The 12,919-nt window shown below is 34.7% G+C and overlaps 1 protein-coding gene and 1 non-coding gene across 7 annotated transcripts in view; one reads left to right on the top strand and one right to left on the bottom strand.

The window, feature by feature from the left end:
• Window positions 1–12,919, bottom strand: part of DYRK1A (dual specificity tyrosine phosphorylation regulated kinase 1A) — a 134,564-nt gene that overhangs the window by 66,692 nt on the left and 54,953 nt on the right. The window lies entirely within an intron of this gene.
• Window positions 5,695–5,813, top strand: LOC120599006 (5S ribosomal RNA). Its single transcript, XR_005651794.1, has one exon. It is a non-coding gene; the product is annotated as a 5S ribosomal RNA (ribosomal RNA).

Here is a 12,919-nt window from a genome sequence, read left to right as displayed (position 1 = left end):
CTCAAGACACATAAAACAGAAAATCCAGAAACAGGCCCACAGACATATGGAAGACTGATTTTCAACAAAAATACAAAGGTAATTCAGTGGAGAAAGATTAAGTCCTTTCAACAAATGGTTCCAGAAAAAATTGAGTGAAAAGAAAAAGAAAAAAAAAGACCTTTTAGCTATACCTTACAGCACCATTTACAAACATTAACTCTAAATGGATGGCAAACTTAAATGTAAAATCTAAAACTATAAAATAAAGAGGGAAAAAAATAACCAAAGGAAACCTTTTAGATCTTGGGACAATTAGGCAAAAGCTTTCCCAAAAGTATGATCCATAAAAGGACAAATCAATAAAGTGAACTTGATAAAAATCAAAACATGTTTTTTTCAGAACACTTTTAAGAGAATAAAATGGTAAGCCATGGACTAGGAGAAAATCTTTGTAAATCATGTATCTGACAAAAGACTTGCATACAGAGGGCAAATAAGCATATGCAAAGATGCTCAATGTCATTAACCACTGGGAACGCAACGAGATATCAGTATGCACCTATCAGGATGGCTGAAATTAAAGACTGACCATGCCGAATGTGGCGAGGTTTGGAGGAACGAGAACTCTTCTATACAGCTGGCAGGAACGTAAAATAGCTCCACTCTGGAAAGTAGTTTATTAGTTTCTTAAAAAGCAAGCATACACCTGCCACACGATCCAGTCATTCCACTATTAGGTGGTTACTCAAGACAAAAACTTATCACACAAAGACATGTACATTAATAGAGCAACTTTATAACACCCCAAAACTGTAAACTCCAATGTCCTTTCAACGAGTGGATAAACTGTGGAACAGCCAGCCACACAATGAAATACCACTCAGCAATAAAAGGAATGAACTATTAACATGTGCCAAAACATGGCTGAATCTCAAAGTGATTATGCTGAGTGAACACAACCAGGCAAAAAAAGGGCAACATACTGTATGATTCCAGAAAAGGTGGAGTAATATATAGTGACAGAAAGACATCAGTAGTCACCTGGGGATTGGAAGGAAGGGGATGAGGTGAGAAGAGGAAGCGAAATTACAAAGCAGCACGGGAAATTTGGGGGAGGGATGGATATGTTCATTACCCTGACTGTGGTAAAAGTTTCACAGATGACACATGTCAAATTCATCAAATCATACACTTCAAATACATGAAGTTACTATGTGACAATAATAATACAATAAAGCTGTTTGAAAAAAGTTTAATCCATCCAAAATTTGACCTTTTAGAGGTACACTCCCCCAACCCAAAAAACTGCTTCTCCTATGGCATATCCCATTTCATGTGACAGCAACTCAAACCTTCCAGTTGCTTAGACCAAGCACCTTGAAATTGTTCAGTATCATGTTTTCCTATTTTAAAATCAGAGATATCTTTTAAAACCTGTGAACAGTCATAGAAAGCATGTTTAAGATTAAAAAAAAAAAAAACACTTTGAAATACTGCAATAAAGAAGCCCCCACTTTTTACGAGAATAAGCTTCAAAGTTCATGCTGTCCACCCTTCGTGGCCTTCAACGACAGTCTCCTTTATCATCAACCAAAGCAAACTTAGTTTTCTAAACAGAACTCCACCTTCAACTGGCATAGCATCCTCCACACCCTGCAGCCTGACAGCATCACCTGTTAAAACCCTCTCCACTCCCTAAGACCATGTTTAATACCACCTCCACCAAGAATCTTTTCCAAGTCCCAGTCCAAAAAGGATCTACCCCTTCTTCCGAATTTCTACCTCTCTTGCAGCACAGACATTCCACAATGTGATATACTTAAGACATATCTCATCTACCTCCATCATATTATAAATGTCCTGAGTGCAGGAGTCTAGGTCTCTCTGACTTTGTGGTAGAATAAAGTGTTTCCGGTCATTTGTTTTAGAATACACCTTCAGTATATATGTCTAGAAAAATACAATAAATAATCAAATGTTAACGTTTCATTTTTGTTTCCATTCTTTGCAAGGATGTAAAGACTGTCCAACTAGCTTGTCTGTCCAATTTAACCAGGTCCTAAAGGATAGAACAATTAAAAGGACAAAGTTTTTAGAAAACTTAAAACACACAACTACATTCATATGAATTTCTTCTGGTGCCATCCTGTTTCAATGCTTTAGGGCTGAGAGGGATGAAGTTAAGTTTAAAAGACCCACGCTTTAACCGACAGACACAAAAAGTGAAGAGCAATGGTTGCCGCAAAACTAAGTGAAGAAAACACAGAAAACAAGAGCTGGGACAGTGGAACAGCAGCTCTTATTTTTAAGGAAGGACGGCAGGCTGCTTTGGCAGCTCAGGCACCAAGACATCTCTAAGACTGGGAGCCCTGATCCCCTGATCGCCAGGCCCACCTACACTGGATAGCTGACCACCACCAGAAATATTACTCTGTTCAACTATCATCTAGTCTTCACACGGAAACGTTCTTCATTCCTATTACTTACTCTCCAGCTATTTGAATCCTAAACCATATTGAAAATCTTAACATAAGTTCTATGGGCTTCCTCTTTAAGCCTTTTCCAGACTACTTAACCCGTTTCCCACGTCCCTATCCTTAAACGCTTGGTGATGCTTTTTTCCTATACTCTTCCAAATAAGTCCTTAAGGCACTTTCTGTATAGTTCTCATATTTTTATCTAATTTTGCATGTATTTCTTTTTCACCAATTATGTTCCGTAACGAAAGCACTGAAGGCTGTATTTCCTACAGACTCTCCCACCTCACAGCACCCAATAAAGACTTAATGTAAACCAAAGTTAGTATAAGAAAGAGTTAAAAGATCTGACTTAAATTTGAAAAACAGCAGTGGCAGGAGGTGATGAATAGCAACCTGATCTTCCAAATGAAGAGAACATGAATGCGGGTTCAAGTGCATGCTCCTATTTGCTAGATCACATGAGTAGGACAACACAAATTCTGCCCCAAAGCTTGCACCAAATTATTAAAAACAAACATATGCCTTTATAAAAGGTCAAAATCGTGAGAAAAATCTAATATGCTACTTATTGCAATGGTACTATCTGAAATCTGGGGAAAAATGATCAATTTTACTGAATAGTGTTTTAGAAAACCTATGCATAGTGCTGCTGAGTTCTATTTTCAGAGACAAAGCTAATGTATTTCTCTTTCATGTTATAAAGTACTTAATTAGGTAAAGATTTTATACAACTTAACTTCTATAATATAATACACATATTTTGGTTACAGGTATTTAACAGAGCAATTAAATCCTTATTTCCACTTCTGTTCTAAAATCCGCCTGCCCGCAGTGAGTGGGAACTGCTGCAGATCATTAAACACTCATTTATCAATGTCTCTTGCCAGGCAACACAATGCAGCAGAACAGCACAGGGAAACCATCCTGAACCCCAGCAACAGCGGCTAATTAGCATAGCCTACCACTAAACCTACACCATATGATTGGAACTGTTAGTCAGAATGCTAGCCAATCAAACTACGTTATGCAAATAGCCTATTTTAGTTGCCAGGGCAGAGCTACTTCCAATTGTCCAATAGGAAAACAAGCAATAAACAAGAAATGATATTGAGCTTTGTCACATTTTCAAGTTGCTGTTAACACTTTCACGTTTAGAGCAAAATTAATAGCAACTGTAAAAGATCAGAATCATATTTTTTCCAATCCAAAAACAATCCAATAGTAATACACACAGAGTACAGTTAAAATAGTGCATTTGTTGTCATTTTAACTTTTTACTATATAGATGTTTTCCTAACAAAAGCTGCAATCAACACTTTCAACTTTTTCACCCACCGACTCAAAAAAGCAAGCATTATGTAAATGTCTTTCTATACATTCAAATAGATTCTTAAACATTACGTTTTAGAACTCCTACAAAGCATTTTTATTCTGTTATGAAAAGACGTTATAAAAGGTGGGCATAACAGAACGCATGGCTCACTGGAAGTCTCCAACAAGCTTATCAGATTGAAGAGAAACAACATTTTGTTTTTTATTATGGCATGTTAATATAATTTCAAAAATAACTTTAAAATAATAAAACTTAAATTAAGTATTAACCTACTGGGCTTAGAATATGCAAATTGAGACCATACAAATAATACTCATCTCTTGGAACGAAATTCGACTAAGATATAAGCATAATAAGCACATCATATTCATACAAATTTCTAGTAATGAATTAAAAAAAACCTCCTACTCTGTCAGTATATACTAATAGCTACAAAGACAGTTTTAAAGAACATCAGTGTTCTGACAATTCTTAGTGGTTAAAAGAATTTCTTTAATCGCACATATTCAGATAAATGCTTTGAAACATGTCAAGGAGACACAGTTCTCATTTGTGCCTTATAATTTTATCTTTATAAAAGATACAATTTTATTTTAAAATAGATCAACTTGTCTCACCTATCCTAGCAATTATCTCCTTCTAAATGGAGTACGGAGTCATCCCACACCAAGGAGAAGTTAGTGATTTTTAAGTATATTTTTCCATAGAATGTCTGTAAATGTCTCCAGAAAGACTTCTAGCATTTGTAAAATACACTGAATTAAGACACAGCAGATTTCAAGCATCAGATTCAAAGCAGCATGTTGGCCCTATCTCTATCACTGCCAATTACCTTCCACCTTATGAAAACTGAAGCCACTTTTCCACCATCTCAAAGCACCCACCACCCACATATGTTTTGTCAACTAATTTTTTGTCATGTTCTCTCTACTTAGGGATTCTAGATGAAAACCACCTGAAACCAAACTAGAGGCAGCTTCTTAGAGGGAGGAGAGATCAATAACTGAACTTTAAAGCTAAAAGAAACCTTAAATGTCATCTAGTAGTAGCCCTTCATTCTATAAACCAAAAAACGATACATTTAGAAAAACAGTAAGATCCTATAGATGAAAATCAAAGCCCTCCTAAACTATCTTTTAACAGTATCTATGAATAATCAATATACAAAGTCAGGTATCAATAAGTCTCTTGATTTGTTTTCATATAAAAATATATTTAAATGTTAAGTGTTCAAAAAATAGCAGCTCAGAATCATTCTCCATGCATCTGTACCATCTACTAACCAAGGATTCCGAAAGGTTCGATTGAAAGTCACTCTCTAACCCAAAGCATTTAATCAATCTCAGTTTACTTCAAACTTCAGATATGATGTAGTATGTTTTTAAACTACCTGGAACACTTATGAGCCCCTTTTAATTCCTAAGGATAAAGGCAAGAAGGGAAATAAAGGGATTTTTAAGCCAATTTCATTCACACTCTTGCATGAATCTTTACTATTTTGGTTAGTGCTCCCAGGTTCAAGCTTATTCCCTCCACACTGATAAAGTAATCCTTACTCAGTCTTGTCTTCTAATCTACAGAATAGATTAGGGCATTTTCCACATAAACAAGGACTATATCCTGGTCTGCCTCTTAAACATTCTTCATATCATAAAATTTTGCCATCCTTGAGTAGGAAAAAAATTAAAATCTTGGCACTATTATTTTTCTTTTGAGGCCTAGAGACACAAGGAAACATCATCTGCCTGGTGACAGATACTCTGGGATCAAACATCCTGGATTTAAATGTTCAGTTTATCATCAGTGCTTTTAAAAGCTACTTACATTGCAGAGTTTAGGAAAGTATCAATGAGTACTACTTTTAGAATCAGAAATTAAATACCTAAAATGTTTATGTGGGTCTACGGCCATGCTACCCTGAACAGGCCCGATCCCATCTGATCTCGGAAGCTAAGCAGGGTTGGGCCGGGTTAGTACTTGGATGGGAGACCATCTAGGAAGACCAGGTGCTGCGGACGTAAAAAATTAAAAAATAAGAAATTGTAAACTGACAAGGTCCTTGCAATCTGTGAGGTCAACCAAAGGATGCCTCACCTAAAAAAAGAAAAAAGTTTATGTGGGAGGTACATGAGATAAAAGAGGTCAAAAATGTGGTGACAGAAAGAAATCTAACTATGGGAGGTGAACACACAATGCAACACACACACACACACACGCCTTGCTGTTAAATTGTATGCCTGAAACAACTTGCTGGATTTCGTTAACTAACATCACTATGAATGAATGAATGCATGCATGCATGAATGAATGAATTTTTAAAAATAAATAAAATAAAATGTTTAAAAAGTTAATGCTAAATTAGCATTTTCATTACATAAAATATATATTTTAGAATTCCTAGTAACAAAAATACATGTTCTAAGTACATGATTAATCATTAACTTTTTTAAAATACAGTATTCCAATTACATTTTCTCCCCTATATTGTAATAAAAACATATTTAGAATAAATAACTGGTTACTTCTCGTCTGTAGTTAATGATGCTCGAGATACATAAACAGGCTCTGTCCTCTCAATGTGTAACAGGTCATTATTATGCCAAGTAATAAATCATCCAAGATTATCTCAAATGACAAACCATACCATAGAAACAATTTTGTAATTTAGGGAGAAATACAATCTAGCTTTATAGTTTTGAAAAATAGCAAGTAGACAGAAATGTATTTTTGTTTTTTAATTTGAAGCCATCTAATCTGAAAAAATATTTTTTAAATTCTGAGCAACAGCTTTGATCAAGTTTGTAATACCTCATTCTATAAAGTGAGGCTGCCACTGTACTGTATTATTTTGCTGGACACCTTTTACAAGATTTTAAGCCCAGTAGATAACTACAGTCTCAAACCTAAGAGCCATCCTTGATGCTTTTCTTCCCCCCTTCTCAATAAGTCTGCTTATAAAAAATAGAAGAGACACTTATTTAAATCTTGATTATAAACAAAATTTTCAATTTCGGACTGTTTTTTACTCTTGTGGATCAAATAATTCATGTTTGGGGAATGGTCCCATTCTCATCCCCTTTCCCCTCCCAAACCAAAAACGGGTCTAAAACATTATGAATACTCACTCACTTGTTGTATATTAAAATTTGCCACTTAATCCAGGTATCATGGAAATACAAAAGACTAACCAAGCCTTTATTTAGCTAAATGGTATCACAATTAATACACATTGTTAAAATAAGATTCTTGCAAATTAACTTTGGGGTTAAAAATCCTTTTGTATTGTACTTACTGAGGCAATAAAACAGTAACAGTTTCATCTTTCTTAAGCATCTTCGCCTGTGCAAACTGCAGTAAGTATTTTCTTGTCAATCTCCATAGCATATGAAAACATGTGAACAGATTTAACACACTTCGGGGTTATATTTTGTCTGACTTAAAAAACAAACAATATGAAAAATTCACTTTCAAGAGCCTTGAGTGGCAAGCACCCAAAAGAAAGCATCCACCCTCCGAAGTAGCTTAAGCCTAGGTAACAGGGAGAGGCCACGAGTCTGTCAATGAGGCGGCAAAGGGCAAACCACGCAAACAGGTCAAGGACAGAGAAAACTTCTCCTAAACAGAGCCCAAACCAAGGTCACAAAGGCAGAAACGGAAGTACAGGTGTTGATGCTTCTCACGTGAGCACATGTAGGTGGGAAGCAGCAGGAAAGTTTTGAGACTTCGTTCTTGATATATACTACCAGAATTCACAGTAGAGAGAGAACCAAGGACAGCCACAACTGGAAGAGTGCTTAAAAAAATCCCTTTAGACGACCAGCAAAAGAAACAAACATCATGCCCAGAAGCTCAGTTTTCTACGTTGGGAAGGAGAGCACTTCTAAAGAAATCTAGAGCACTAGACAGACTAGGCATCCTTGTTCACATCCCCCATAATGTCCACCAAAACATCAGTGAAGAAGCACAAAAATAATATCAATTAATTAAAGCATGGGATGGAGACATACCATTGAACCAAAGACAAAAGATCAGTGATATCATACCAATAATCAAAGGTATGTTAGAAAGACCTAGAGCTGAAAGCTGGTGCCAGGAACCACAGCTGAAATGGAAAGGAAAACAAGAGGAGGAAGAGGGGCAGAAGTTCTCAATTACTACTCGACCACTATCTGCCGCATGGTCAGCTTCACCCAATCGCTCTAAGTCTCTAGTGCACAGCTGACAGAGTCCCAGTCACTCAGAGACAGATGAACAGCCACTCCCAGGCTAAGGCCAAAGAAATGTCCTGTGAAGACACTAATCCATCTGCTAGGAAGGGCCAGACAGGTAACAGCACAGGTCCACTGCTCGCTGCGGCCTCTTCGACCTGCCAAGGCAGGGATGACGACTTTCTTGCCAGGACCCCACCTCAACCTCACTGAACTGAGGCCTGTCAGTCCAATGTTTCAACACAAACCGCATCTGCACACAGTCCCCTCACTTGGGAAAAAGGCTGACAATGGCAGAGGAAGTTCAGGTTCTTCAGCTAGGAAAAAGGGTTTTGACAGGCATTTGTTATTAAAATACTATAAAAGAGAGTCATACGTAGACCAAAGGTGACAACTGTCATAAACAATTACTCTGAATCTGAAATTTTTTTTTAAATTGTTTTCCTACGGAAAGGTGAATGCATATCATACAATTAAATCATTTTTTAAAAATCACCATTACACTGCACTACACCTCAGTCCCAACGTTTACGTGTCTATGAGTGGAACTTAATGACAGTCTAACACCTCCCACTCTACAGGCCCTAAGACACTATGTGTTTTGCCAGTATAGTTGTTCTCCATTTTCAAAACGCCACCACAAAAACATGGCACTCGATTATAATTAAGGGAAGGTGTGTGAGTGCATATACTTACATACCATGTAAAAGTAATTGTCTGGTGGGTAAAGGCTGTGAGGCAGAAAGAAATATAAAGCCATGTCACATCTTGAGAATTCAAGAGAAACTGTCTAAACTGATGGGTCAAGAAAGAGAGGTTGAAATCGATCTTAATAAATTTTAATAATAACCAACAGAAAAACTTTAAAAGAATAAAAACTAGCAGGAAGAGAGGTGGCACAGAGAGCCATTTCGGTTTCATCTTTCTGGGAGGACCGTCATCAGTTTTTTAGATAACAGAAGACAGCTATAAACACATTACAGTATTTAAAGTGATCAAATAACCAAAGAAGTGTTTAAAACTGACAATTAAAAGGGGTGAGAATGAGGAAAAGAAAATGGATATTTCATATTTTATTTCTAGAATGGATTAAATTTTATTAACATATGCATGAAAATTAATTAATGCTTAATATAGAAGCACAAATCTAAATTTAACCTGTCAGCTGAACACAGCCTGAAAAATACTACTAGTAGGAAGAAAAGAGAAAAGACTGGTTATAACCAGTAGGTTACAAAAACACAAGCATTCAACACTGGCTTTTTTTTTTTTTTTTTTTTTCAGTAACAAGATAAATATTGACTTTTTCAAGTGTCTGCTTTTTGAGTACTTGATTCCATGTAGTATATTTTGTGGATGGCATGTAAAAATGGAAGTAGACCTATCTGTGCTTCTCTCTAATGTAATCTCCAACATAGATCCACTTAATAATATGGATCTCTATACTTTTTTTTAAAGACTAGTGTAAAGGATACAAGGCCTCAACCAAACTAGGTAGCCTGATCTCAACCACCAAAGGAAAAAGGAGAAAAGGCACTTAGAAAATAAATCTTAAATTGCACCTTTGTTGGAGATGATCTACACTATCCAAACCTTAAGCAATAATAACTTTTTACATCGGTTTTCTTAGTTTGGGTTTCCCTTTAAAAGGACCATCTTAGAAGTAAACCTAAATGTATTCAAAAAGCTTTTTAAATAATGGCCAGATCTATCTATTTTCTAGAAAACTACAAAAACTAAACTCAATCAAATTACTCCTAGAACCAAAACAAATATTTTTGATTCACTTGAATCTACAATTCGAATCACTGTCAATAATACACATTCTTCACAATTGATATTTCCTTGTGTAAGAACCCATGTTCCTTTTTAAAGCAGTAGTTACTTCCACAGACTTTCCAGAAAAGCTAATCCAGATAAGCTTATTGTACCTTAACAAAATCAAAGAGTAAATTATTTATGAAGCCCTTGGGAATTCCTTTAAAAGAGGAAATATAATACATAAAATAAAAGTTGCCACCATCAACAGATTGTTATGGCTTTGTTTTCATCTGCCCGACAAATATTGCAGAATCGATTATGTTCCAGGCACTACACTAATAAGATCTAGTCCCTCCAAACAAAAACTTAAAGCTCCTGTATAAAATGATACTATGAACCAAATTAAAACACAAATGAAAACTGTAAAATGTATTAACAGTAAGTAACAAAGCAAAAACATATTGGTTAAGAGTCAGGAGTCCTGGATTTGCATCCTAGCTCCATCCTTTACTAGCTGTGAACTAGGGCAGGCTATCTGACCTCTGGCTGGGTTAATCATCATACCTATCTCAGAGTTATCATCAAGAGAAAATGCGTTAATAAATATAAATCATTTAGAATAGCTCTTGAGATACAGTGAGGGTTCAATGAGAAACTCTTATATAAACAAGAAATAACAAACCCAAGAGAAATATCGGCAAAGAATACTGAAAAATTCATGAAACATATGAAAAACATGAGAAAACATTCAGTCTCACTAATATTCAAACGAACTGCAAATTAAAATATTAAGTTATATTTTGTCTATCAAATTGGAAAACATTTTTAAATATGCAGATTCTAAAGTATGGAAAAATTCTGATGTATAGCTGCTGAGAGAATCATAAATTGTACTTTAGATACTTGAAAATATGTATCAAAAATCTAAAAAAATATATATGTATCCTCTAACAACAACTGCAACTTCTAGGAATTAGATCTAGGGCAATAAATCGAAGATGAACACAAAGACTGCCACAATAATGTTCGCTTAAACATAATTTATAAACTAATTAGCAACAATGGGGAATAGGTTAAATAGCAACTGATTTGTAGATACTAATTAGTCACTAAAAATAATACCACCAAAAAATGTTAATGATAAAGAAATGTTTAAATTTTAACAGACGATAAAAATGTAGTCAGTAAAATATAACCCCAATTTTGTTTCTTAAATATTGTTTGAAGGAGCTACATGCACATAAAATAAGAGGCAATTACATATACTGAAAAATTACAATGATATGCTGATCGTTAGGATTACTGGTGAATTTTATTTTCTTCTTTACAGAAGTTCTAACTGAACTTGAATTATTTTAATTAAAAACATAAACTGTATTGTGGTGGTAAGAGCTGCATGACTATATAAATTCACTAAAAACTCAAACTTATTCATAAAATACATAAATTTTATGATATGTAAATTATATTTCAGGGACTATTCACTCCCTCCCTCCCTCCCTCTCTCTCACAGACACACAATACTTATTAAAAAGGTGAGGGGTAGGAAAAAGTCCTCGAGCTTAAAAGAGAGAAAAAAATTACAAACATGTTATGTTTTATTTAATGAGGAAGAGGGAAAGATTAAGTATTTTTGGTGTCTTTCAACAATAAAATTACATGACTATAACAAAATATCCATGTAAGAAAAGATGTCATACAATCATTTCAAGTACATTAGTATGAAAAAAAATGTTAACTTTTTAGCTAACCTGGTTCCCAGAAAAAACTATCTTTGTCACCATTTTCCCTATCTACCCTGCTCCTGCAAATCCTTTCTGAATAATTCCAATAAGTACGAAAATTACCATAATTCCAATGCCTAATAAACGGTCCCTCAACACAAATTTTAAAATATGTAAATTAAGATATGAATCTGAATTGACTAAGTCTGATAATACAGGCAGAACCAATAAAATTTGAGACATTAATGTGTAATTTCAGAAGACATACCAAATTTTCAAATAAAGGGGAAATTTAAGAAAATGCACAACCAAACATGAATAGTATGGTAACAAACAGAAGGAGAAATAACAGTAATAGTAAAAATAGAGTGCATTTATTAGGCATATGGTACATATGCACTCTGCACTACATGTATTACCAGTATTATGCTTCTTACTCCCCATGTGAAAAAAAAGGTTTGGAACTTTGTATTTTGTGTTTATAGTTACCACAAATTCCTTCTATTTTTTTTTTTTTTTTTAATTATGTATCTAAGAACAGTAAAGGTATATGACCTACTGATTTCCTTATTGGGGAACATCACAGAGATTTACTTAGTAACTTCCACCCCTCCCATCCCTTCCCTCTTCTCCAAACATCTAATTTGAATATATCTTTTTACTCACTGTTAATAACTATGAATCACCAGCTTTCTTTTATTTATTTGTAATTTACCTTCACTGCAGAAAATATAGCCATTAAATATTCCATTCATTCATAACTACCATTTAGTTTTAAGTTCTACAAGTATCTATTTAACACTCCCCTAATATCAAGACCACTGCAATCTCTTTGGTTGCCAAAGTTTATTATCCCCTAGTAGATTCCTTAAGAAGTACTCAAAGAAACAACAGTCCCCAAATTCATACTCATGTTCATAACATTTTGTCTTGTCTTTATACTTTAGTCGATTTAGCTGGATATAAAACTCTCGGCTCTCATTCGTTTCCTGTCATTATATTAGATGTTACTCTACTGCTTCCAGCATAAAGCATTACTATCAAAATCAGATTAATCTAATATTCTTCATCTTAAGAATTACTTGGGTTGTTTGCCTTGATACCCCAAGAATTTTCTTTTCTTTAAAGTCCAGTAATTTTTAAAGAGTATGTCTACATGTTGGTCATTTCTGGATTGATTTATCCAAGTACACAACACACCCTTTCCAAATGTAGAGGCAATTCTGATTTTTAATTTCAGGACACTTATTTGAATTATTAGTATTTATTAAGCGTCATTGCTTTTTTTCTTTTTCAGACTCATTATCTGTATGTTGAAACTTCTTTGCCTGTCTTTAGAACTGTCACTTTCTCTTGAATGCTTCTTTATCTTATCTTTTTCTTCAATTCTTTCTTGTTTGACATATTTTCCCCTATTCATCCTGTTTTGCT

This window comes from Pteropus medius, unplaced genomic scaffold (genome assembly GCF_902729225.1).
Source record: "Pteropus medius unplaced genomic scaffold, Ma_sr-lr_union100, whole genome shotgun sequence".
In the NCBI taxonomy this organism is placed as follows: Eukaryota; Metazoa; Chordata; class Mammalia; order Chiroptera; family Pteropodidae; genus Pteropus; species Pteropus medius.
This window is presented reverse-complemented; position numbering and strand designations above follow the sequence as displayed.